Source organism: Lemur catta, chromosome 2 (assembly GCF_020740605.2).
Source record: "Lemur catta isolate mLemCat1 chromosome 2, mLemCat1.pri, whole genome shotgun sequence".
In the NCBI taxonomy this organism is placed as follows: Eukaryota; Metazoa; Chordata; class Mammalia; order Primates; family Lemuridae; genus Lemur; species Lemur catta.
The window spans coordinates 36,174,775-36,200,362 of record NC_059129.1 but is presented as its reverse complement, the minus strand read 5'-3'; the positions used below and the strand labels follow the sequence as shown (position 1 = coordinate 36,200,362).

The window sequence follows — 25,588 nt, the reverse complement described above, 5'->3', positions numbered from 1 at the left end:
TTTATTTCCTATTTCCCTGATTAATAGTGAGGATACAGTGCCAAATGCGTATGAAGCATATTACACATAGATATTCTGTAATAGTAATATCTTGCCAAGTATATGCGCTACAGATGCCTTGTCCTGTTTGCGGCTTGTTTTTTACCCTCTTCGTGGTATCTTTTGACACTTTTTATTATGGGAAATTTGAAATAGAAACAAAAACAGACAGAATAGTAGAATACATACTCACTACCCTGACTCAAGAAATCACCAACCCTTGGCCAGCCAGATCTTGTTTCTTTTATACCCCTCCTACCTTAAGTTCATGATCCCCTTAGTAATATCCCTCCATCGATAAAGGGTCAATATGTTTCTATCAAAGGTGGAGGCTTTCTTTCCTTTTTCAGTGTAATCACAGCCACATTATTCCATCTAAACATTTAACCGTATTAGAGATAACAGCAAGTACTCGATGTCTGCGTTTCCCTGAGACACATACACTCACTTCAGTTTCTTTGAATCCAGTGCAAATACAGTGCATACATGGTGATGGGTTGAGATGTCTTTTGAAAGAGTGTCCACACATCCCAACTAGTTGGGGGCGGCCCCGGCTGTCACCATTTCCCTTTGTTTCCTACCGCTGTCCACAGTGACCCGAGTCAGTTTTGCCGCTGTGAGGGGTGTAATCGTGGATTTAAGCATATTTAATGTGTTTCGATATCTTGCAATTATTATACTTACTGGTGATCAGACTGTCCTGTGTTTGGCAAACGGGAGTCTACTCATTCTGGTTCCTGTGTCTTTTGACGTGACCCTCGTCCTGTTGGATGTCATAGCATCCACGCTTCCCAGCATAAGAAGCGTCCATTTCCCGCCCCAGACTTGAAGTCAGCCTATGTCTCCAGTAAGTCTTAGGACCGTTTAATAACAATGGTTTGTGGAGACCACGACCTAGATGCTGGTGAAATGCACTGCTGTTGAGTTTGCACCTATTTCTCAGCACTTTCCATGGGAAACAACTAAAAACTAAACAATAAAATAGAATTAGATTAAAAAACTAAAGAAAAATACATTGAGCTTACACTGAGAATCCAAATGGAAACTGAGAAATTAGAGGCTTTTTACTCTATACTTTATCGATTTCACCTCTTTCTCTCACACCCAAATTCCCAGTTCTCAAAGACACCCACAGCATTCGCTCTTTGCGTGATGCCACAGAATAATCGTATCCATTCACCGTATCACCGTGGACTACTTGCTACTGCGCCAAGCAGGAAAGGCGAGGAAGGAACTTTCTACTTTCCTGGCTCCACTGTGACAATCTAAGAGCTGCTGTCAGCCGAAGCCAGTCTGCTCATGTCCGGGGAGCTCGGAGCCATGTCCCACTCCTTTGGAATATTTCCCTGAGCCTTCATGTGGGCTCCTGCCGTCTGTAGAATCTGACAAGTCACACGTTGTCCTCCCGTTTGTGTCCTCCGTGCTTTGAAGAGATGTCCTATTGAGTCTTTGATTTTTGCTGTGATTTGTATATGTGTCTGCGGCAAAGTGTTGCTTCTGTGCTGTGTAGCAGCTGCCGAGCAAGGCTTTGAAGGCTACGGGGCTGCAGGACGGCGCGGGGGTGTCGGGGGTGGGGGTCGGGGCGCTGGGCCCGGAGGGCCACGTCGCAGCAGCTCGGCCTCTTGAGGCGTCCGGGGCCGGCCACCGCCGTCTACGGCCATACCACCCTGAACGCGCCCGATCTCGTCTGATCTCGGAAGCTAAGCAGGGTCGGGCCTGGTTAGTACTTGGATGGGAGACCGCCTGGGAATACCGGGTGCTGTAGGCTTTTGCCTCTTCTTTTGTCCCGCCCGCCGGCCCGTGGGGGGTCGGGGGGGGGTGGGGGGGCCCCCCGCGCTCCGCGCCCGCCCCCCCTTTCGCGCTCGGCCCCCGGCCCCCCGGCGCGGCCCGCTGCCCCCGCCCGGGCCTTCCTCCCCTCTCCCCCGCTGCAGCAGCACCGCCAGGCGGCGGCGGCGGCGGCGGCGGCGGCGGCAGCGGCAGCAGCAGAGCGTCCCAGCCCTTCCGTTCGGCCGGCAGCCGAGCCCCAGCCCTGGGCCCCACACGGGGCCGGGCCGGGCGGCGGGATCCCTAAGTGCCGCTGGGTCTCTTCTCCGGCCCCGCCCCGCACTCCGGGACATCCCCTGCACCCGGCGCGGGACAGCCCACGGCGGCAAACCGTGCCCTGGGCCCCCGGACCCCCAGCCCACCGTGGACTTCCTCTCCGCCGCACACCCGGGCCTCGGGCCCGGGCCTCACGCCGGGCGGGCTCCTCGCCGCCGCCGGGGCTCCCGAGAGACACACCGGCGCACCGCACAGGGCAAGTCGCCGGCCACCCGGGCAGAGAGGACACACGCGGAGCACTCCCACCCAAACCCAAACGACCCACCGGCCCCCCGACCCGTGGCAACCCACCCCAAACCCCACCCCACGGTGCAACAGGATAGCCGGCTCTGGCCCCCCCGCCCCCCGCCCCCGGCCCCGCCCCCGCGCGGGGCCTGCTGCCACACGCAGGCCCTGACGGGAATCGGGGCAGAACGGTCCTCCCCAGACGGGGGTGGGGTGGCGCGGTGGGGGGGACACTGCACGTCTTCAGGACCTCCGGGTGAAGGACCAGCGGCAGCCACGGCCCTGCCTCCTTGTCCTGGCCCTGCCCGCAAGCCCCTCCCCGCCGTGCCCTGGCGCGAGGCGGCGGAGGGCCCTCTCGCGCGCACTCTCGGGCTCTGGCCCTCCGCCCCCACGCGTGGAAGTCTGTCCCTGCGCGCGTGCCCGTGGGTCTGCTCCTTGGGATGTGCGACGGCGGTGCCTCCGCGGTTCGGGTGGGGCAGGGGGGGTGCGCGCGAGACCCGTCAGGCTCCGCCTGCGCCCGCCCCCCCATAGGGGCAGGTGGGCTAGCGAAGGGCCAGGGCGGCGGGAGGGACCCGACTGGGCAGGGAGGGACGCGTAGCAGCAGCTCGGCCTCTTGAGGCGTCCGGGGGCGGCCGCCGGCCTCTGTGGCCATACCACCCCCGAACGCAACGCGCCCGCCCGCCCGATTCCCTCTGATCTCGGGAGCTAAGCAGGGTCGGGCCCGGTTAGTACTTGCATGGGAGACCGCCTGGGAATACCGGGTGCCCTAGGCTTTTTGCTGTGCCTCTTTTTCTGTCCCACCCCCCTGGGCTGGAAACGGGGGTGGGGTGGGGTGGGGTGGCCCGGGGCCCCTCCGCCCTCCGCGCCCGCCCCGGCTCCCGCCCCCGGCCGGCCCGGACCCTGTCCCGTGGCCCCTGGAGAGAGGGTCAGGTTTGACATGTGGAGGCTCAGTCCCCGAGGCTGTCGCCCCTCAGACACCTGCCGCAGGTCCGGGCCTCCGGAACTTCTGACGGACCGGCTCTGAATTCAGGACAAATTCTAAGGTTGTCCAAGTAGACGACCACGTTACCCTATGAGAGGAGAAATTTGATCCTATCCATATATGCAGAAGAATAGAATCTGAACAGTTGGCCATTCGTTCACGATAAAATAATTTAAGAATCCAGAAGAGAAGACATCTGGAAACTCTTTTCAAAAGTCTAAATCCTTAGAAAATAGTCTTAAGGATTCAGAAGTAAAAACATTCTTTGGAAAGTCACGAGCAAGACCAGGGTGTTGATAATGAGATTCTTCTGGTCAATACTGCAACAGACGCTCTAAAATACACACTAAAACAAGGGAAAACACTAATAATAGGTGGGAAAGGAAAAATCACCTCGTTCATTGTCCTCACCTCCTACGGTTCTCAAAATACACTGTTTGCCCCTAGGCATGGGAGACCTGTAGAAAGCCTAGGTGAGTCCCGCAAGACAGCTCTACATGAAATCAACGTTCAATCGATAGTTTCGATATTTCTTATTTCCTAGCAAATACACAATAATGAATGCAATTTTTAAAAAGGATCACAGTCAAAGTCACAGAGAATCTACACAGCACCTACGGGAAAAACGTGCCAACTTAGATGGAAAACTTAGTAACAAACATAAATGATGGCCCAAATCGATGGAGAGGCTATACTGTATTCCTCGATAGATGGACACAGAGCCCCCAAACTAATCATTTCCCCCAAATTAATAAATAATCAAATTTAAACAGGGTTTATAACTAGAAACTTACAATCTGTTTCTTTCTCCTTTTCTTTTAATTAGGGAAATGGACATGTTGAAGAATAATAATAATAATAATAATAATAATTATTATTATTATTATTAGATTAAATCGAGTTAACTGTACCAAAACTCTACCACTCACCTTATAAAACTGGGAGTTTATTCATAGGTCGCAAGCCGCTGTGTATCTTTTCCTGAAGGCATGCAACCAAAGAAACACTTCTCCCCAACAAATCCCATCTCGACTGTCAGCATTTTGCTTGCTTTTCCTTTTAAAGTTTTTGCTCTCTGTTATAGGACTGTCTCATTGAGGTAGTTTGTTATTTTCACAGTTTATATAATACATGTGGAACCATTGTGGATGCATTCTGGGTAACTTGTGTGCCAGGGGAAACCTTCTGTTTGGGGAATACTCCTTGCTGACACAGGAAGCTGCAGTTCATCAGCACTGCTATAGAATGGCACTGCACGAAGCAATCGAAATATCTTTATCCGATCTTTGACTAGGTCCGTGTACACAGGGCTCCCGTGAGTATTACCCTAGACGATTCCTGGTCACACGTGCCCTATCTTCTCTCTGGTACGTGCTCCTCAGAGAATACGCTTGCTCCTGAATGACGCCAGTGTGGATTCATATCCATTTATGCTACATTGTTTTCCAAATGGTTCTATCACTTCACCTCCCGTATCAGCAGGGTGTGGGTAAGAGTTTTCCTCCCAGCCAACACAGCGATCGGTTTTTTAAGTTTCCTCAATCTGGTGAGTTTGAAACTACACCTTGCTTCAATGTTTATTTCCTATTTCCCTGATTAATAGTGAGGATACAGTGCCAAATGCGTATGAAGCATATTACACATAGATATTCTGTAATAGTAATATCTTGCCAAGTATATGCGCTACAGATGCCTTGTCCTGTTTGCGGCTTGTTTTTTACCCTCTTCGTGGTATCTTTTGACACTTTTTATTATGGGAAATTTGAAATAGAAACAAAAACAGACAGAATAGTAGAATACATACTCACTACCCTGACTCAAGAAATCACCAACCCTTGGCCAGCCAGATCTTGTTTCTTTTATACCCCTCCTACCTTAAGTTCATGATCCCCTTAGTAATATCCCTCCATCGATAAAGGGTCAATATGTTTCTATCAAAGGTGGAGGCTTTCTTTCCTTTTTCAGTGTAATCACAGCCACATTATTCCATCTAAACATTTAACCGTATTAGAGATAACAGCAAGTACTCCATGTCTGCGTTTCCCTGAGACACATACACTCACTTCAGTTTCTTTGAATCCAGTGCAAATACAGTGCATACATGGTGATGGGTTGAGATGTCTTTTGAAAGAGTGTCCACACATCCCAACTAGTTGGGGGCGGCCCCGGCTGTCACCATTTCCCTTTGTTTCCTACCGCTGTCCACAGTGACCCGAGTCAGTTTTGCCGCTGTGAGGGGTGTAATCGTGGATTTAAGCATATTTAATGTGTTTCGATATCTTGCAATTATTATACTTACTGGTGATCAGACTGTCCTGTGTTTGGCAAACGGGAGTCTACTCATTCTGGTTCCTGTGTCTTTTGACGTGACCCTCGTCCTGTTGGATGTCATAGCATCCACGCTTCCCAGCATAAGAAGCGTCCATTTCCCGCCCCAGACTTGAAGTCAGCCTATGTCTCCAGTAAGTCTTAGGACCGTTTAATAACAATGGTTTGTGGAGACCACGACCTAGATGCTGGTGAAATGCACTGCTGTTGAGTTTGCACCTATTTCTCAGCACTTTCCATGGGAAACAACTAAAAACTAAACAATAAAATAGAATTAGATTAAAAAACTAAAGAAAAATACATTGAGCTTACACTGAGAATCCAAATGGAAACTGAGAAATTAGAGGCTTTTTACTCTATACTTTATCGATTTCACCTCTTTCTCTCACACCCAAATTCCCAGTTCTCAAAGACACCCACAGCATTCGCTCTTTGCGTGATGCCACAGAATAATCGTATCCATTCACCGTATCACCGTGGACTACTTGCTACTGCGCCAAGCAGGAAAGGCGAGGAAGGAACTTTCTACTTTCCTGGCTCCACTGTGACAATCTAAGAGCTGCTGTCAGCCGAAGCCAGTCTGCTCATGTCCGGGGAGCTCGGAGCCATGTCCCACTCCTTTGGAATATTTCCCTGAGCCTTCATGTGGGCTCCTGCCGTCTGTAGAATCTGACAAGTCACACGTTGTCCTCCCGTTTGTGTCCTCCGTGCTTTGAAGAGATGTCCTATTGAGTCTTTGATTTTTGCTGTGATTTGTATATGTGTCTGCGGCAAAGTGTTGCTTCTGTGCTGTGTAGCAGCTGCCGAGCAAGGCTTTGAAGGCTACGGGGCTGCAGGACGGCGCGGGGGTGTCGGGGGTGGGGGTCGGGGCGCTGGGCCCGGAGGGCCACGTCGCAGCAGCTCGGCCTCTTGAGGCGTCCGGGGCCGGCCGCCGCCGTCTACGGCCATACCACCCTGAACGCGCCCGATCTCGTCTGATCTCGGAAGCTAAGCAGGGTCGGGCCTGGTTAGTACTTGGATGGGAGACCGCCTGGGAATACCGGGTGCTGTAGGCTTTTGCCTCTTCTTTTGTCCCGCCCGCCGGCCCGTGGGGGGTCGGGGGGGGGTGGGGGGCCCCCCGCGCTCCGCGCCCGCCCCCCCTTTCGCGCTCGGCCCCCGGCCCCCCGGCGCGGCCCGCTGCCCCCGCCCGGGCCTTCCTCCCCTCTCCCCCGCTGCAGCAGCACCGCCAGGCGGCGGCGGCGGCGGCGGCGGCGGCGGCGGCGGCAGCGGCAGCAGCAGAGCGTCCCAGCCCTTCCGTTCGGCCGGCAGCCGAGCCCCAGCCCTGGGCCCCACACGGGGCCGGGCCGGGCGGCGGGATCCCTAAGTGCCGCTGGGTCTCTTCTCCGGCCCCGCCCCGCACTCCGGGACATCCCCTGCACCCGGCGCGGGACAGCCCACGGCGGCAAACCGTGCCCTGGGCCCCCGGACCCCCAGCCCACCGTGGACTTCCTCTCCGCCGCACACCCGGGCCTCGGGCCCGGGCCTCACGCCGGGCGGGCTCCTCGCCGCCGCCGGGGCTCCCGAGAGACACACCGGCGCACCGCACAGGGCAAGTCGCCGGCCACCCGGGCAGAGAGGACACACGCGGAGCACTCCCACCCAAACCCAAACGACCCACCGGCCCCCCGACCCGTGGCAACCCACCCCAAACCCCACCCCACGGTGCAACAGGATAGCCGGCTCTGGCCCCCCCGCCCCCCGCCCCCGGCCCCGCCCCCGCGCGGGGCCTGCTGCCACACGCAGGCCCTGACGGGAATCGGGGCAGAACGGTCCTCCCCAGACGGGGGTGGGGTGGCGCGGTGGGGGGGACACTGCACGTCTTCAGGACCTCCGGGTGAAGGACCAGCGGCAGCCACGGCCCTGCCTCCTTGTCCTGGCCCTGCCCGCAAGCCCCTCCCCGCCGTGCCCTGGCGCGAGGCGGCGGAGGGCCCTCTCGCGCGCACTCTCGGGCTCTGGCCCTCCGCCCCCACGCGTGGAAGTCTGTCCCTGCGCGCGTGCCCGTGGGTCTGCTCCTTGGGATGTGCGACGGCGGTGCCTCCGCGGTTCGGGTGGGGCAGGGGGGTGCGCGCGAGACCCGTCAGGCTCCGCCTGCGCCCGCCCCCCCATAGGGGCAGGTGGGCTAGCGAAGGGCCAGGGCGGCGGGAGGGACCCGACTGGGCAGGGAGGGACGCGTAGCAGCAGCTCGGCCTCTTGAGGCGTCCGGGGGCGGCCGCCGGCCTCTGTGGCCATACCACCCCGAACGCAACGCGCCCGCCCGCCCGATTCCCTCTGATCTCGGGAGCTAAGCAGGGTCGGGCCCGGTTAGTACTTGCATGGGAGACCGCCTGGGAATACCGGGTGCCCTAGGCTTTTTGCTGTGCCTCTTTTTCTGTCCCACCCCCCTGGGCTGGAAACGGGGGTGGGGTGGGGTGGGGTGGCCCGGGGCCCCTCCGCCCTCCGCGCCCGCCCCGGCTCCCGCCCCCGGCCGGCCCGGACCCTGTCCCGTGGCCCCTGGAGAGAGGGTCAGGTTTGACATGTGGAGGCTCAGTCCCCGAGGCTGTCGCCCCTCAGACACCTGCCGCAGGTCCGGGCCTCCGGAACTTCTGACGGACCGGCTCTGAATTCAGGACAAATTCTAAGGTTGTCCAAGTAGACGACCACGTTACCCTATGAGAGGAGAAATTTGATCCTATCCATATATGCAGAAGAATAGAATCTGAACAGTTGGCCATTCGTTCACGATAAAATAATTTAAGAATCCAGAAGAGAAGACATCTGGAAACTCTTTTCAAAAGTCTAAATCCTTAGAAAATAGTCTTAAGGATTCAGAAGTAAAAACATTCTTTGGAAAGTCACGAGCAAGACCAGGGTGTTGATAATGAGATTCTTCTGGTCAATACTGCAACAGACGCTCTAAAATACACACTAAAACAAGGGAAAACACTAATAATAGGTGGGAAAGGAAAAATCACCTCGTTCATTGTCCTCACCTCCTACGGTTCTCAAAATACACTGTTTGCCCCTAGGCATGGGAGACCTGTAGAAAGCCTAGGTGAGTCCCGCAAGACAGCTCTACATGAAATCAACGTTCAATCGATAGTTTCGATATTTCTTATTTCCTAGCAAATACACAATAATGAATGCAATTTTTAAAAAGGATCACAGTCAAAGTCACAGAGAATCTACACAGCACCTACGGGAAAAACGTGCCAACTTAGATGGAAAACTTAGTAACAAACATAAATGATGGCCCAAATCGATGGAGAGGCTATACTGTATTCCTCGATAGATGGACACAGAGCCCCCAAACTAATCATTTCCCCCAAATTAATAAATAATCAAATTTAAACAGGGTTTATAACTAGAAACTTACAATCTGTTTCTTTCTCCTTTTCTTTTAATTAGGGAAATGGACATGTTGAAGAATAATAATAATAATAATAATAATAATTATTATTATTATTATTAGATTAAATCGAGTTAACTGTACCAAAACTCTACCACTCACCTTATAAAACTGGGAGTTTATTCATAGGTCGCAAGCCGCTGTGTATCTTTTCCTGAAGGCATGCAACCAAAGAAACACTTCTCCCCAACAAATCCCATCTCGACTGTCAGCATTTTGCTTGCTTTTCCTTTTAAAGTTTTTGCTCTCTGTTATAGGACTGTCTCATTGAGGTAGTTTGTTATTTTCACAGTTTATATAATACATGTGGAACCATTGTGGATGCATTCTGGGTAACTTGTGTGCCAGGGGAAACCTTCTGTTTGGGGAATACTCCTTGCTGACACAGGAAGCTGCAGTTCATCAGCACTGCTATAGAATGGCACTGCACGAAGCAATCGAAATATCTTTATCCGATCTTTGACTAGGTCCGTGTACACAGGGCTCCCGTGAGTATTACCCTAGACGATTCCTGGTCACACGTGCCCTATCTTCTCTCTGGTACGTGCTCCTCAGAGAATACGCTTGCTCCTGAATGACGCCAGTGTGGATTCATATCCATTTATGCTACATTGTTTTCCAAATGGTTCTATCACTTCACCTCCCGTATCAGCAGGGTGTGGGTAAGAGTTTTCCTCCCAGCCAACACAGCGATCGGTTTTTTAAGTTTCCTCAATCTGGTGAGTTTGAAACTACACCTTGCTTCAATGTTTATTTCCTATTTCCCTGATTAATAGTGAGGATACAGTGCCAAATGCGTATGAAGCATATTACACATAGATATTCTGTAATAGTAATATCTTGCCAAGTATATGCGCTACAGATGCCTTGTCCTGTTTGCGGCTTGTTTTTTACCCTCTTCGTGGTATCTTTTGACACTTTTTATTATGGGAAATTTGAAATAGAAACAAAAACAGACAGAATAGTAGAATACATACTCACTACCCTGACTCAAGAAATCACCAACCCTTGGCCAGCCAGATCTTGTTTCTTTTATACCCCTCCTACCTTAAGTTCATGATCCCCTTAGTAATATCCCTCCATCGATAAAGGGTCAATATGTTTCTATCAAAGGTGGAGGCTTTCTTTCCTTTTTCAGTGTAATCACAGCCACATTATTCCATCTAAACATTTAACCGTATTAGAGATAACAGCAAGTACTCCATGTCTGCGTTTCCCTGAGACACATACACTCACTTCAGTTTCTTTGAATCCAGTGCAAATACAGTGCATACATGGTGATGGGTTGAGATGTCTTTTGAAAGAGTGTCCACACATCCCAACTAGTTGGGGGCGGCCCCGGCTGTCACCATTTCCCTTTGTTTCCTACCGCTGTCCACAGTGACCCGAGTCAGTTTTGCCGCTGTGAGGGGTGTAATCGTGGATTTAAGCATATTTAATGTGTTTCGATATCTTGCAATTATTATACTTACTGGTGATCAGACTGTCCTGTGTTTGGCAAACGGGAGTCTACTCATTCTGGTTCCTGTGTCTTTTGACGTGACCCTCGTCCTGTTGGATGTCATAGCATCCACGCTTCCCAGCATAAGAAGCGTCCATTTCCCGCCCCAGACTTGAAGTCAGCCTATGTCTCCAGTAAGTCTTAGGACCGTTTAATAACAATGGTTTGTGGAGACCACGACCTAGATGCTGGTGAAATGCACTGCTGTTGAGTTTGCACCTATTTCTCAGCACTTTCCATGGGAAACAACTAAAAACTAAACAATAAAATAGAATTAGATTAAAAAACTAAAGAAAAATACATTGAGCTTACACTGAGAATCCAAATGGAAACTGAGAAATTAGAGGCTTTTTACTCTATACTTTATCGATTTCACCTCTTTCTCTCACACCCAAATTCCCAGTTCTCAAAGACACCCACAGCATTCGCTCTTTGCGTGATGCCACAGAATAATCGTATCCATTCACCGTATCACCGTGGACTACTTGCTACTGCGCCAAGCAGGAAAGGCGAGGAAGGAACTTTCTACTTTCCTGGCTCCACTGTGACAATCTAAGAGCTGCTGTCAGCCGAAGCCAGTCTGCTCATGTCCGGGGAGCTCGGAGCCATGTCCCACTCCTTTGGAATATTTCCCTGAGCCTTCATGTGGGCTCCTGCCGTCTGTAGAATCTGACAAGTCACACGTTGTCCTCCCGTTTGTGTCCTCCGTGCTTTGAAGAGATGTCCTATTGAGTCTTTGATTTTTGCTGTGATTTGTATATGTGTCTGCGGCAAAGTGTTGCTTCTGTGCTGTGTAGCAGCTGCCGAGCAAGGCTTTGAAGGCTACGGGGCTGCAGGACGGCGCGGGGGTGTCGGGGGTGGGGGTCGGGGCGCTGGGCCCGGAGGGCCACGTCGCAGCAGCTCGGCCTCTTGAGGCGTCCGGGGCCGGCCGCCGCCGTCTACGGCCATACCACCCTGAACGCGCCCGATCTCGTCTGATCTCGGAAGCTAAGCAGGGTCGGGCCTGGTTAGTACTTGGATGGGAGACCGCCTGGGAATACCGGGTGCTGTAGGCTTTTGCCTCTTCTTTTGTCCCGCCCGCCGGCCCGTGGGGGGTCGGGGGGGGGTGGGGGGCCCCCCGCGCTCCGCGCCCGCCCCCCCTTTCGCGCTCGGCCCCCGGCCCCCCGGCGCGGCCCGCTGCCCCCGCCCGGGCCTTCCTCCCCTCTCCCCCGCTGCAGCAGCACCGCCAGGCGGCGGCGGCGGCGGCGGCGGCGGCGGCGGCGGCAGCGGCAGCAGCAGAGCGTCCCAGCCCTTCCGTTCGGCCGGCAGCCGAGCCCCAGCCCTGGGCCCCACACGGGGCCGGGCCGGGCGGCGGGATCCCTAAGTGCCGCTGGGTCTCTTCTCCGGCCCCGCCCCGCACTCCGGGACATCCCCTGCACCCGGCGCGGGACAGCCCACGGCGGCAAACCGTGCCCTGGGCCCCCGGACCCCCAGCCCACCGTGGACTTCCTCTCCGCCGCACACCCGGGCCTCGGGCCCGGGCCTCACGCCGGGCGGGCTCCTCGCCGCCGCCGGGGCTCCCGAGAGACACACCGGCGCACCGCACAGGGCAAGTCGCCGGCCACCCGGGCAGAGAGGACACACGCGGAGCACTCCCACCCAAACCCAAACGACCCACCGGCCCCCCGACCCGTGGCAACCCACCCCAAACCCCACCCCACGGTGCAACAGGATAGCCGGCTCTGGCCCCCCCCGCCCCCCGCCCCCGGCCCCGCCCCCGCGCGGGGCCTGCTGCCACACGCAGGCCCTGACGGGAATCGGGGCAGAACGGTCCTCCCCAGACGGGGGTGGGGTGGCGCGGTGGGGGGGACACTGCACGTCTTCAGGACCTCCGGGTGAAGGACCAGCGGCAGCCACGGCCCTGCCTCCTTGTCCTGGCCCTGCCCGCAAGCCCCTCCCCGCCGTGCCCTGGCGCGAGGCGGCGGAGGGCCCTCTCGCGCGCACTCTCGGGCTCTGGCCCTCCGCCCCCACGCGTGGAAGTCTGTCCCTGCGCGCGTGCCCGTGGGTCTGCTCCTTGGGATGTGCGACGGCGGTGCGTCCGCGGTTCGGGTGGGGCAGGGGGGTGCGCGCGAGACCCGTCAGGCTCCGCCTGCGCCCGCCCCCCCATAGGGGCAGGTGGGCTAGCGAAGGGCCAGGGCGGCGGGAGGGACCCGACTGGGCAGGGAGGGACGCGTAGCAGCAGCTCGGCCTCTTGAGGCGTCCGGGGGCGGCCGCCGGCCTCTGTGGCCATACCACCCCGAACGCAACGCGCCCGCCCGCCCGATTCCCTCTGATCTCGGGAGCTAAGCAGGGTCGGGCCCGGTTAGTACTTGCATGGGAGACCGCCTGGGAATACCGGGTGCCCTAGGCTTTTTGCTGTGCCTCTTTTTCTGTCCCACCCCCCTGGGCTGGAAACGGGGGGGGGGGTGGGGTGGGGTGGCCCGGGGCCCCTCCGCCCTCCGCGCCCGCCCCGGCTCCCGCCCCCGGCCGGCCCGGACCCTGTCCCGTGGCCCCTGGAGAGAGGGTCAGGTTTGACATGTGGAGGCTCAGTCCCCGAGGCTGTCGCCCCTCAGACACCTGCCGCAGGTCCGGGCCTCCGGAACTTCTGACGGACCGGCTCTGAATTCAGGACAAATTCTAAGGTTGTCCAAGTAGACGACCACGTTACCCTATGAGAGGAGAAATTTGATCCTATCCATATATGCAGAAGAATAGAATCTGAACAGTTGGCCATTCGTTCACGATAAAATAATTTAAGAATCCAGAAGAGAAGACATCTGGAAACTCTTTTCAAAAGTCTAAATCCTTAGAAAATAGTCTTAAGGATTCAGAAGTAAAAACATTCTTTGGAAAGTCACGAGCAAGACCAGGGTGTTGATAATGAGATTCTTCTGGTCAATACTGCAACAGACGCTCTAAAATACACACTAAAACAAGGGAAAACACTAATAATAGGTGGGAAAGGAAAAATCACCTCGTTCATTGTCCTCACCTCCTACGGTTCTCAAAATACACTGTTTGCCCCTAGGCATGGGAGACCTGTAGAAAGCCTAGGTGAGTCCCGCAAGACAGCTCTACATGAAATCAACGTTCAATCGATAGTTTCGATATTTCTTATTTCCTAGCAAATACACAATAATGAATGCAATTTTTAAAAAGGATCACAGTCAAAGTCACAGAGAATCTACACAGCACCTACGGGAAAAACGTGCCAACTTAGATGGAAAACTTAGTAACAAACATAAATGATGGCCCAAATCGATGGAGAGGCTATACTGTATTCCTCGATAGATGGACACAGAGCCCCCAAACTAATCATTTCCCCCAAATTAATAAATAATCAAATTTAAACAGGGTTTATAACTAGAAACTTACAATCTGTTTCTTTCTCCTTTTCTTTTAATTAGGGAAATGGACATGTTGAAGAATAATAATAATAATAATAATAATAATTATTATTATTATTAGATTAAATCGAGTTAACTGTACCAAAACTCTACCACTCACCTTATAAAACTGGGAGTTTATTCATAGGTCGCAAGCCGCTGTGTATCTTTTCCTGAAGGCATGCAACCAAAGAAACACTTCTCCCCAACAAATCCCATCTCGACTGTCAGCATTTTGCTTGCTTTTCCTTTTAAAGTTTTTGCTCTCTGTTATAGGACTGTCTCATTGAGGTAGTTTGTTATTTTCACAGTTTATATAATACATGTGGAACCATTGTGGATGCATTCTGGGTAACTTGTGTGCCAGGGGAAACCTTCTGTTTGGGGAATACTCCTTGCTGACACAGGAAGCTGCAGTTCATCAGCACTGCTATAGAATGGCACTGCACGAAGCAATCGAAATATCTTTATCCGATCTTTGACTAGGTCCGTGTACACAGGGCTCCCGTGAGTATTACCCTAGACGATTCCTGGTCACACGTGCCCTATCTTCTCTCTGGTACGTGCTCCTCAGAGAATACGCTTGCTCCTGAATGACGCCAGTGTGGATTCATATCCATTTATGCTACATTGTTTTCCAAATGGTTCTATCACTTCACCTCCCGTATCAGCAGGGTGTGGGTAAGAGTTTTCCTCCCAGCCAACACAGCGATCGGTTTTTTAAGTTTCCTCAATCTGGTGAGTTTGAAACTACACCTTGCTTCAATGTTTATTTCCTATTTCCCTGATTAATAGTGAGGATACAGTGCCAAATGCGTATGAAGCATATTACACATAGATATTCTGTAATAGTAATATCTTGCCAAGTATATGCGCTACAGATGCCTTGTCCTGTTTGCGGCTTGTTTTTTACCCTCTTCGTGGTATCTTTTGACACTTTTTATTATGGGAAATTTGAAATAGAAACAAAAACAGACAGAATAGTAGAATACATACTCACTACCCTGACTCAAGAAATCACCAACCCTTGGCCAGCCAGATCTTGTTTCTTTTATACCCCTCCTACCTTAAGTTCATGATCCCCTTAGTAATATCCCTCCATCGATAAAGGGTCAATATGTTTCTATCAAAGGTGGAGGCTTTCTTTCCTTTTTCAGTGTAATCACAGCCACATTATTCCATCTAAACATTTAACCGTATTAGAGATAACAGCAAGTACTCGATGTCTGCGTTTCCCTGAGACACATACACTCACTTCAGTTTCTTTGAATCCAGTGCAAATACAGTGCATACATGGTGATGGGTTGAGATGTCTTTTGAAAGAGTGTCCACACATCCCAACTAGTTGGGGGCGGCCCCGGCTGTCACCATTTCCCTTTGTTTCCTACCGCTGTCCACAGTGACCCGAGTCAGTTTTGCCGCTGTGAGGGGTGTAATCGTGGATTTAAGCATATTTAATGTGTTTCGATATCTTGCAATTATTATACTTACTGGTGATCAGACTGTCCTGTGTTTGGCAAACGGGAGTCTACTCATTCTGGTTCCTGTGTCTTTTGACGTGACCCTCGTCCTGTTGGATGTCATAGCATCCACGCTTCCCAGCATAAGAAGCGTCCATTTCCCGCCCCAGACTTGAAGTCAGCCTATGTCTCCAGTAAGTCTTAGGACCGTTTAATAACAATGGTTTGTGGAGACCACGACCTAGATGCTGGTGAAATGCACTGCTGTTGAGTTTGCACCTATTTCTCAGCACTTTCCATGGGAAACAACTAAAAACTAAACAATAAAATAGAATTAGATTAAAAAACTAAAGAAAAATACATTGAGCTTACACTGAGAATCCAAATGGAAACTGAGAAATTAGAGGCTTTTTACTCTATACTTTATCGATTTCACCTCTTTCTCTCACACCCAAATTCCCAGTTCTCAAAGACACCCACAGCATTCGCTCTTTGCGTGATGCCACAGAATAATCGTATCCATTCACCGTATCACCGTGGACTACTTGCTACTGCGCCAAGCAGGAAAGGCGAGGAAGGAACTTTCTACTTTCCTGGCTCCACTGTGACAATCTAAGAGCTGCTGTCAGCCGAAGCCAGTCTGCTCATGTCCGGGGAGCTCGGAGCCATGTCCCACTCCTTTGGAATATTTCCCTGAGCCTTCATGTGGGCTCCTGCCGTCTGTAGAATCTGACAAGTCACACGTTGTCCTCCCGTTTGTGTCCTCCATGCTTTGAAGAGATGTCCTATTGAGTCTTTGATTTTTGCTGTGATTTGTATATGTGTCTGCGGCAAAGTGTTGCTTCTGTGCTGTGTAGCAGCTGCCGAGCAAGGCTTTGAAGGCTACGGGGCTGCAGGACGGCGCGGGGGTGTCGGGGGTGGGGGTCGGGGCGCTGGGCCCGGAGGGCCACGTCGCAGCAGCTCGGCCTCTTGAGGCGTCCGGGGCCGGCCGTCGTCGTCTACGGCCATACCACCCTGAACGCGCCCGATCTCGTCTGATCTCGGAAGCTAAGCAGGGTCGGGCCTGGTTAGTACTTGGATGGGAGACCGCCTGGGAATACCGGGTGCTGTAGGCTTTTGCCTCTTCTTTTGTCCCGCCCGCCGGCCCGTGGGGGGTCGGGGGGGGGTGGGGGGGCCCCCCGCGCTCCGCGCCCGCCCCCCCTTTCGCGCTCGGCCCCCGGCCCCCCGGCGCGGCCCGCTGCCCCCGCCCGGGCCTTCCTCCCCTCTCCCCCGCTGCAGCAGCACCGCCAGGCGGCGGCGGCGGCGGCGGCGGCGGCGGCAGCGGCAGCAGCAGAGCGTCCCAGCCCTTCCGTTCGGCCGGCAGCCGAGCCCCAGCCCTGGGCCCCACACGGGGCCGGGCCGGGCGGCGGGATCCCTAAGTGCCGCTGGGTCTCTTCTCCGGCCCCGCCCCGCACTCCGGGACATCCCCTGCACCCGGCGCGGGACAGCCCACGGCGGCAAACCGTGCCCTGGGCCCCCGGACCCCCAGCCCACCGTGGACTTCCTCTCCGCCGCACACCCGGGCCTCGGGCCCGGGCCTCACGCCGGGCGGGCTCCTCGCCGCCGCCGGGGCTCCCGAGAGACACACCGGCGCACCGCACAGGGCAAGTCGCCGGCCACCCGGGCAGAGAGGACACACGCGGAGCACTCCCACCCAAACCCAAACGACCCACCGGCCCCCCGACCCGTGGCAACCCACCCCAAACCCCACCCCACGGTGCAACAGGATAGCCGGCTCTGGCCCCCCCGCCCCCCGCCCCCGGCCCCGCCCCCGCGCGGGGCCTGCTGCCACACGCAGGCCCTGACGGGAATCGGGGCAGAACGGTCCTCCCCAGGCGGGGGTGGGGTGGCGCGGTGGGGGGGACACTGCACGTCTTCAGGACCTCCGGGTGAAGGACCAGCGGCAGCCACGGCCCTGCCTCCTTGTCCTGGCCCTGCCCGCAAGCCCCTCCCCGCCGTGCCCTGGCGCGAGGCGGCGGAGGGCCCTCTCGCGCGCACTCTCGGGCTCTGGCCCTCCGCCCCCACGCGTGGAAGTCTGTCCCTGCGCGCGTGCCCGTGGGTCTGCTCCTTGGGATGTGCGACGGCGGTGCCTCCGCGGTTCGGGTGGGGCAGGGGGGTGCGCGCGAGACCCGTCAGGCTCCGCCTGCGCCCGCCCCCCCATAGGGGCAGGTGGGCTAGCGAAGGGCCAGGGCGGCGGGAGGGACCCGACTGGGCAGGGAGGGACGCGTAGCAGCAGCTCGGCCTCTTGAGGCGTCCGGGGGCGGCCGCCGGCCTCTGTGGCCATACCACCCCGAACGCAACGCGCCCGCCCGCCCGATTCCCTCTGATCTCGGGAGCTAAGCAGGGTCGGGCCCGGTTAGTACTTGCATGGGAGACCGCCTGGGAATACCGGGTGCCCTAGGCTTTTTGCTGTGCCTCTTTTTCTGTCCCACCCCCCTGGGCTGGAAACGGGGGTGGGGTGGGGGTGGGGTGGCCCGGGGCCCCTCCGCCCTCCGCGCCCGCCCCGGCTCCCGCCCCCGGCCGGCCCGGACCCTGTCCCGTGGCCCCTGGAGAGAGGGTCAGGTTTGACATGTGGAGGCTCAGTCCCCGAGGCTGTCGCCCCTCAGACACCTGCCGCAGGTCCGGGCCTCCGGAACTTCTGACGGACCGGCTCTGAATTCAGGACAAATTCTAAGGTTGTCCAAGTAGACGACCACGTTACCCTATGAGAGGAGAAATTTGATCCTATCCATATATGCAGAAGAATAGAATCTGAACAGTTGGCCATTCGTTCACGATAAAATAATTTAAGAATCCAGAAGAGAAGACATCTGGAAACTCTTTTCAAAAGTCTAAATCCTTAGAAAATAGTCTTAAGGATTCAGAAGTAAAAACATTCTTTGGAAAGTCACGAGCAAGACCAGGGTGTTGATAATGAGATTCTTCTGGTCAATACTGCAACAGACGCTCTAAAATACACACTAAAACAAGGGAAAACACTAATAATAGGTGGGAAAGGAAAAATCACCTCGTTCATTGTCCTCACCTCCTACGGTTCTCAAAATACACTGTTTGCCCCTAGGCATGGGAGACCTGTAGAAAGCCTAGGTGAGTCCCGCAAGACAGCTCTACATGAAATCAACGTTCAATCGATAGTTTCGATATTTCTTATTTCCTAGCAAATACACAATAATGAATGCAATTTTTAAAAAGGATCACAGTCAAAGTCACAGAGAATCTACACAGCACCTACGGGAAAAACGTGCCAACTTAGATGGAAAACTTAGTAACAAACATAAATGATGGCCCAAATCGATGGAGAGGCTATACTGTATTCCTCGATAGATGGACACAGAGCCCCCAAACTAATCATTTCCCCCAAATTAATAAATAATCAAATTTAAACAGGGTTTATAACTAGAAACTTACAATCTGTTTCTTTCTCCTTTTCTTTTAATTAGGGAAATGGACATGTTGAAGAATAATAATAATAATAATAATAATAATTATTATTATTATTAGATTAAATCGAGTTAACTGTACCAAAACTCTACCACTCACCTTATAAAACTGGGAGTTTATTCATAGGTCGCAAGCCGCTGTGTATCTTTTCCTGAAGGCATGCAACCAAAGAAACACTTCTCCCCAACAAATCCCATCTCGACTGTCAGCATTTTGCTTGCTTTTCCTTTTAAAGTTTTTGCTCTCTGTTATAGGACTGTCTCATTGAGGTAGTTTGTTATTTTCACAGTTTATATAATACATGTGGAACCATTGTGGATGCATTCTGGGTAACTTGTGTGCCAGGGGAAACCTTCTGTTTGGGGAATACTCCTTGCTGACACAGGAAGCTGCAGTTCATCAGCACTGCTATAGAATGGCACTGCACGAAGCAATCGAAATATCTTTATCCGATCTTTGACTAGGTCCGTGTACACAGGGCTCCCGTGAGTATTACCCTAGACGATTCCTGGTCACACGTGCCCTATCTTCTCTCTGGTACGTGCTCCTCAGAGAATACGCTTGCTCCTGAATGACGCCAGTGTGGATTCATATCCATTTATGCTACATTGTTTTCCAAATGGTTCTATCACTTCACCTCCCGTATCAGCAGGGTGTGGGTAAGAGTTTTCCTCCCAGCCAACACAGCGATCGGTTTTTTAAGTTTCCTCAATCTGGTGAGTTTGAAACTACACCTTGCTTCAATGTTTATTTCCTATTTCCCTGATTAATAGTGAGGATACAGTGCCAAATGCGTATGAAGCATATTACACATAGATATTCTGTAATAGTAATATCTTGCCAAGTATATGCGCTACAGATGCCTTGTCCTGTTTGCGGCTTGTTTTTTACCCTCTTCGTGGTATCTTTTGACACTTTTTATTATGGGAAATTTGAAATAGAAACAAAAACAGACAGAATAGTAGAATACATACTCACTACCCTGACTCAAGAAATCACCAACCCTTGGCCAGCCAGATCTTGTTTCTTTTATACCCCTCCTACCTTAAGTTCATGATCCCCTTAGTAATATCCCTCCATCGATAAAGGGTCAATATGTTTCTATCAAAGGTGGAGGCTTTCTTTCCTTTTTCAGTGTAATCACAGCCACATTATTCCATCTAAACATTTAACCGTATTAGAGATAACAGCAAGTACTCCATGTCTGCGTTTCCCTGAGACACATACACTCACTTCAGTTTCTTTGAATCCAGTGCAAATACAGTGCATACATGGTGATGGGTTGAGATGTCTTTTGAAAGAGTGTCCACACATCCCAACTAGTTGGGGGCGGCCCCGGCTGTCACCATTTCCCTTTGTTTCCTACCGCTGTCCACAGTGACCCGAGTCAGTTTTGCCGCTGTGAGGGGTGTAATCGTGGATTTAAGCATATTTAATGTGTTTCGATATCTTGCAATTATTATACTTACTGGTGATCAGACTGTCCTGTGTTTGGCAAACGGGAGTCTACTCATTCTGGTTCCTGTGTCTTTTGACGTGACCCTCGTCCTGTTGGATGTCATAGCATCCACGCTTCCCAGCATAAGAAGCGTCCATTTCCCGCCCCAGACTTGAAGTCAGCCTATGTCTCCAGTAAGTCTTAGGACCGTTTAATAACAATGGTTTGTGGAGACCACGACCTAGATGCTGGTGAAATGCACTGCTGTTGAGTTTGCACCTATTTCTCAGCACTTTCCATGGGAAACAACTAAAAACTAAACAATAAAATAGAATTAGATTAAAAAACTAAAGAAAAATACATTGAGCTTACACTGAGAATCCAAATGGAAACTGAGAAATTAGAGGCTTTTTACTCTATACTTTATCGATTTCACCTCTTTCTCTCACACCCAAATTCCCAGTTCTCAAAGACACCCACAGCATTCGCTCTTTGCGTGATGCCACAGAATAATCGTATCCATTCACCGTATCACCGTGGACTACTTGCTACTGCGCCAAGCAGGAAAGGCGAGGAAGGAACTTTCTACTTTCCTGGCTCCACTGTGACAATCTAAGAGCTGCTGTCAGCCGAAGCCAGTCTGCTCATGTCCGGGGAGCTCGGAGCCATGTCCCACTCCTTTGGAATATTTCCCTGAGCCTTCATGTGGGCTCCTGCCGTCTGTAGAATCTGACAAGTCACACGTTGTCCTCCCGTTTGTGTCCTCCGTGCTTTGAAGAGATGTCCTATTGAGTCTTTGATTTTTGCTGTGATTTGTATATGTGTCTGCGGCAAAGTGTTGCTTCTGTGCTGTGTAGCAGCTGCCGAGCAAGGCTTTGAAGGCTACGGGGCTGCAGGACGGCGCGGGGGTGTCGGGGGTGGGGGTCGGGGCGCTGGGCCCGGAGGGCCACGTCGCAGCAGCTCGGCCTCTTGAGGCGTCCGGGGCCGGCCGCCGCCGTCTACGGCCATACCACCCTGAACGCGCCCGATCTCGTCTGATCTCGGAAGCTAAGCAGGGTCGGGCCTGGTTAGTACTTGGATGGGAGACCGCCTGGGAATACCGGGTGCTGTAGGCTTTTGCCTCTTCTTTTGTCCCGCCCGCCGGCCCGTGGGGGGTCGGGGGGGGGTGGGGGGCCCCCCGCGCTCCGCGCCCGCCCCCCCTTTCGCGCTCGGCCCCCGGCCCCCCGGCGCGGCCCGCTGCCCCCGCCCGGGCCTTCCTCCCCTCTCCCCCGCTGCAGCAGCACCGCCAGGCGGCGGCGGCGGCGGCGGCGGCGGCGGCAGCGGCAGCAGCAGAGCGTCCCAGCCCTTCCGTTCGGCCGGCAGCCGAGCCCCAGCCCTGGGCCCCACACGGGGCCGGGCCGGGCGGCGGGATCCCTAAGTGCCGCTGGGTCTCTTCTCCGGCCCCGCCCCGCACTCCGGGACATCCCCTGCACCCGGCGCGGGACAGCCCACGGCGGCAAACCGTGCCCTGGGCCCCCGGACCCCCAGCCCACCGTGGACTTCCTCTCCGCCGCACACCCGGGCCTCGGGCCCGGGCCTCACGCCGGGCGGGCTCCTCGCCGCCGCCGGGGCTCCCGAGAGACACACCGGCGCACCGCACAGGGCAAGTCGCCGGCCACCCGGGCAGAGAGGACACACGCGGAGCACTCCCACCCAAACCCAAACGACCCACCGGCCCCCCGACCCGTGGCAACCCACCCCAAACCCCACCCCACGGTGCAACAGGATAGCCGGCTCTGGCCCCCCCCGCCCCCCGCCCCCGGCCCCGCCCCCGCGCGGGGCCTGCTGCCACACGCAGGCCCTGACGGGAATCGGGGCAGAACGGTCCTCCCCAGACGGGGGTGGGGTGGCGCGGTGGGGGGGACACTGCACGTCTTCAGGACCTCCGGGTGAAGGACCAGCGGCAGCCACGGCCCTGCCTCCTTGTCCTGGCCCTGCCCGCAAGCCCCTCCCCGCCGTGCCCTGGCGCGAGGCGGCGGAGGGCCCTCTCGCGCGCACTCTCGGGCTCTGGCCCTCCGCCCCCACGCGTGGAAGTCTGTCCCTGCGCGCGTGCCCGTGGGTCTGCTCCTTGGGATGTGCGACGGCGGTGCCTCCGCGGTTCGGGTGGGGCAGGGGGGTGCGCGCGAGACCCGTCAGGCTCCGCCTGCGCCCGCCCCCCCATAGGGGCAGGTGGGCTAGCGAAGGGCCAGGGCGGCGGGAGGGACCCGACTGGGCAGGGAGGGACGCGTAGCAGCAGCTCGGCCTCTTGAGGCGTCCGGGGGCGGCCGCCGGCCTCTGTGGCCATACCACCCCGAACGCAACGCGCCCGCCCGCCCGATTCCCTCTGATCTCGGGAGCTAAGCAGGGTCGGGCCCGGTTAGTACTTGCATGGGAGACCGCCTGGGAATACCGGGTGCCCTAGGCTTTTTGCTGTGCCTCTTTTTCTGTCCCACCCCCCTGGGCTGGAAACGGGGGGGGGGGGTGGGGTGGGGTGGCCCGGGGCCCCTCCGCCCTCCGCGCCCGCCCCGGCTCCCGCCCCCGGCCGGCCCGGACCCTGTCCCGTGGCCCCTGGAGAGAGGGTCAGGTTTGACATGTGGAGGCTCAGTCCCCGAGGCTGTCGCCCCTCAGACACCTGCCGCAGGTCCGGGCCTCCGGAACTTCTGACGGACCGGCTCTGAATTCAGGACAAATTCTAAGGTTGTCCAAGTAGACGACCACGTTACCCTATGAGAGGAGAAATTTGATCCTATCCATATATGCAGAAGAATAGAATCTGAACAGTTGGCCATTCGTTCACGATAAAATAATTTAAGAATCCAGAAGAGAAGACATCTGGAAACTCTTTTCAAAAGTCTAAATCCTTAGAAAATAGTCTTAAGGATTCAGAAGTAAAAACATTCTTTGGAAAGTCACGAGCAAGACCAGGGTGTTGATAATGAGATTCTTCTGGTCAATACTGCAACAGACGCTCTAAAATACACACTAAAACAAGGGAAAACACTAATAATAGGTGGGAAAGGAAAAATCACCTCGTTCATTGTCCTCACCTCCTACGGTTCTCAAAATACACTGTTTGCCCCTAGGCATGGGAGACCTGTAGAAAGCCTAGGTGAGTCCCGCAAGACAGCTCTACATGAAATCAACGTTCAATCGATAGTTTCGATATTTCTTATTTCCTAGCAAATACACAATAATGAATGCAATTTTTAAAAAGGATCACAGTCAAAGTCACAGAGAATCTACACAGCACCTACGGGAAAAACGTGCCAACTTAGATGGAAAACTTAGTAACAAACATAAATGATGGCCCAAATCGATGGAGAGGCTATACTGTATTCCTCGATAGATGGACACAGAGCCCCCAAACTAATCATTTCCCCCAAATTAATAAATAATCAAATTTAAACAGGGTTTATAACTAGAAACTTACAATCTGTTTCTTTCTCCTTTTCTTTTAATTAGGGAAATGGACATGTTGAAGAATAATAATAATAATAATAATAATAATTATTATTATTATTAGATTAAATCGAGTTAACTGTACCAAAACTCTACCACTCACCTTATAAAACTGGGAGTTTATTCATAGGTCGCAAGCCGCTGTGTATCTTTTCCTGAAGGCATGCAACCAAAGAAACACTTCTCCCCAACAAATCCCATCTCGACTGTCAGCATTTTGCTTGCTTTTCCTTTTAAAGTTTTTGCTCTCTGTTATAGGACTGTCTCATTGAGGTAGTTTGTTATTTTCACAGTTTATATAATACATGTGGAACCATTGTGGATGCATTCTGGGTAACTTGTGTGCCAGGGGAAACCTTCTGTTTGGGGAATACTCCTTGCTGACACAGGAAGCTGCAGTTCATCAGCACTGCTATAGAATGGCACTGCACGAAGCAATCGAAATATCTTTATCCGATCTTTGACTAGGTCCGTGTACACAGGGCTCCCGTGAGTATTACCCTAGACGATTCCTGGTCACACGTGCCCTATCTTCTCTCTGGTACGTGCTCCTCAGAGAATACGCTTGCTCCTGAATGACGCCAGTGTGGATTCATATCCATTTATGCTACATTGTTTTCCAAATGGTTCTATCACTTCACCTCCCGTATCAGCAGGGTGTGGGTAAGAGTTTTCCTCCCAGCCAACACAGCGATCGGTTTTTTAAGTTTCCTCAATCTGGTGAGTTTGAAACTACACTTTGCTTCAATGTTTATTTCCTATTTCCCTGATTAATAGTGAGGATACAGTGCCAAATGCGTATGAAGCATATTACACATAGATATTCTGTAATAGTAATATCTTGCCAAGTATATGCGCTACAGATGCCTTGTCCTGTTTGCGGCTTGTTTTTTACCCTCTTCGTGGTATCTTTTGACACTTTTTATTATGGGAAATTTGAAATAGAAACAAAAACAGACAGAATAGTAGAATACATACTCACTACCCTGACTCAAGAAATCACCAACCCTTGGCCAGCCAGATCTTGTTTCTTTTATACCCCTCCTACCTTAAGTTCATGATCCCCTTAGTAATATCCCTCCATCGATAAAGGGTCAATATGTTTCTATCAAAGGTGGAGGCTTTCTTTCCTTTTTCAGTGTAATCACAGCCACATTATTCCATCTAAACATTTAACCGTATTAGAGATAACAGCAAGTACTCGATGTCTGCGTTTCCCTGAGACACATACACTCACTTCAGTTTCTTTGAATCCAGTGCAAATACAGTGCATACATGGTGATGGGTTGAGATGTCTTTTGAAAGAGTGTCCACACATCCCAACTAGTTGGGGGCGGCCCCGGCTGTCACCATTTCCCTTTGTTTCCTACCGCTGTCCACAGTGACCCGAGTCAGTTTTGCCGCTGTGAGGGGTGTAATCGTGGATTTAAGCATATTTAATGTGTTTCGATATCTTGCAATTATTATACTTACTGGTGATCAGACTGTCCTGTGTTTGGCAAACGGGAGTCTACTCATTCTGGTTCCTGTGTCTTTTGACGTGACCCTCGTCCTGTTGGATGTCATAGCATCCACGCTTCCCAGCATAAGAAGCGTCCATTTCCCGCCCCAGACTTGAAGTCAGCCTATGTCTCCAGTAAGTCTTAGGACCGTTTAATAACAATGGTTTGTGGAGACCACGACCTAGATGCTGGTGAAATGCACTGCTGTTGAGTTTGCACCTATTTCTC

The 25,588-nt window shown here is 53.6% G+C and overlaps 5 non-coding genes and 5 pseudogenes across 5 annotated transcripts; all 10 read left to right on the top strand.

Moving 5' to 3' along the window:
• Positions 1-1,688: 1,688 nt before the first annotated feature.
• On the top strand, positions 1,689-1,807 carry LOC123633822. The gene has a single exon (XR_006733813.1). It is a non-coding gene; the product is annotated as a 5S ribosomal RNA (ribosomal RNA).
• A 1,197-nt stretch (positions 1,808-3,004) lies between these two features.
• On the top strand, positions 3,005-3,137 carry LOC123633565 (annotated as a pseudogene).
• A 3,473-nt stretch (positions 3,138-6,610) lies between these two features.
• On the top strand, positions 6,611-6,729 carry LOC123633821. The gene has a single exon (XR_006733812.1). It is a non-coding gene; the product is annotated as a 5S ribosomal RNA (ribosomal RNA).
• Positions 6,730-7,930: 1,201 nt separating this feature from the next.
• LOC123633552 lies at positions 7,931-8,062 on the top strand (annotated as a pseudogene).
• A 3,473-nt stretch (positions 8,063-11,535) lies between these two features.
• LOC123633820 lies at positions 11,536-11,654 on the top strand. Its single transcript, XR_006733811.1, has one exon. It is a non-coding gene; the product is annotated as a 5S ribosomal RNA (ribosomal RNA).
• Positions 11,655-12,856: 1,202 nt separating this feature from the next.
• Positions 12,857-12,988, top strand: LOC123633551 (annotated as a pseudogene).
• Positions 12,989-16,459: 3,471 nt separating this feature from the next.
• LOC123633819 lies at positions 16,460-16,578 on the top strand. The gene has a single exon (XR_006733810.1). It is a non-coding gene; the product is annotated as a 5S ribosomal RNA (ribosomal RNA).
• Positions 16,579-17,774: 1,196 nt separating this feature from the next.
• LOC123633550 lies at positions 17,775-17,906 on the top strand (annotated as a pseudogene).
• A 3,471-nt stretch (positions 17,907-21,377) lies between these two features.
• On the top strand, positions 21,378-21,496 carry LOC123633818. Its single transcript, XR_006733809.1, has one exon. It is a non-coding gene; the product is annotated as a 5S ribosomal RNA (ribosomal RNA).
• A 1,196-nt stretch (positions 21,497-22,692) lies between these two features.
• LOC123633549 lies at positions 22,693-22,824 on the top strand (annotated as a pseudogene).
• Positions 22,825-25,588: the final 2,764 nt, after the last annotated feature.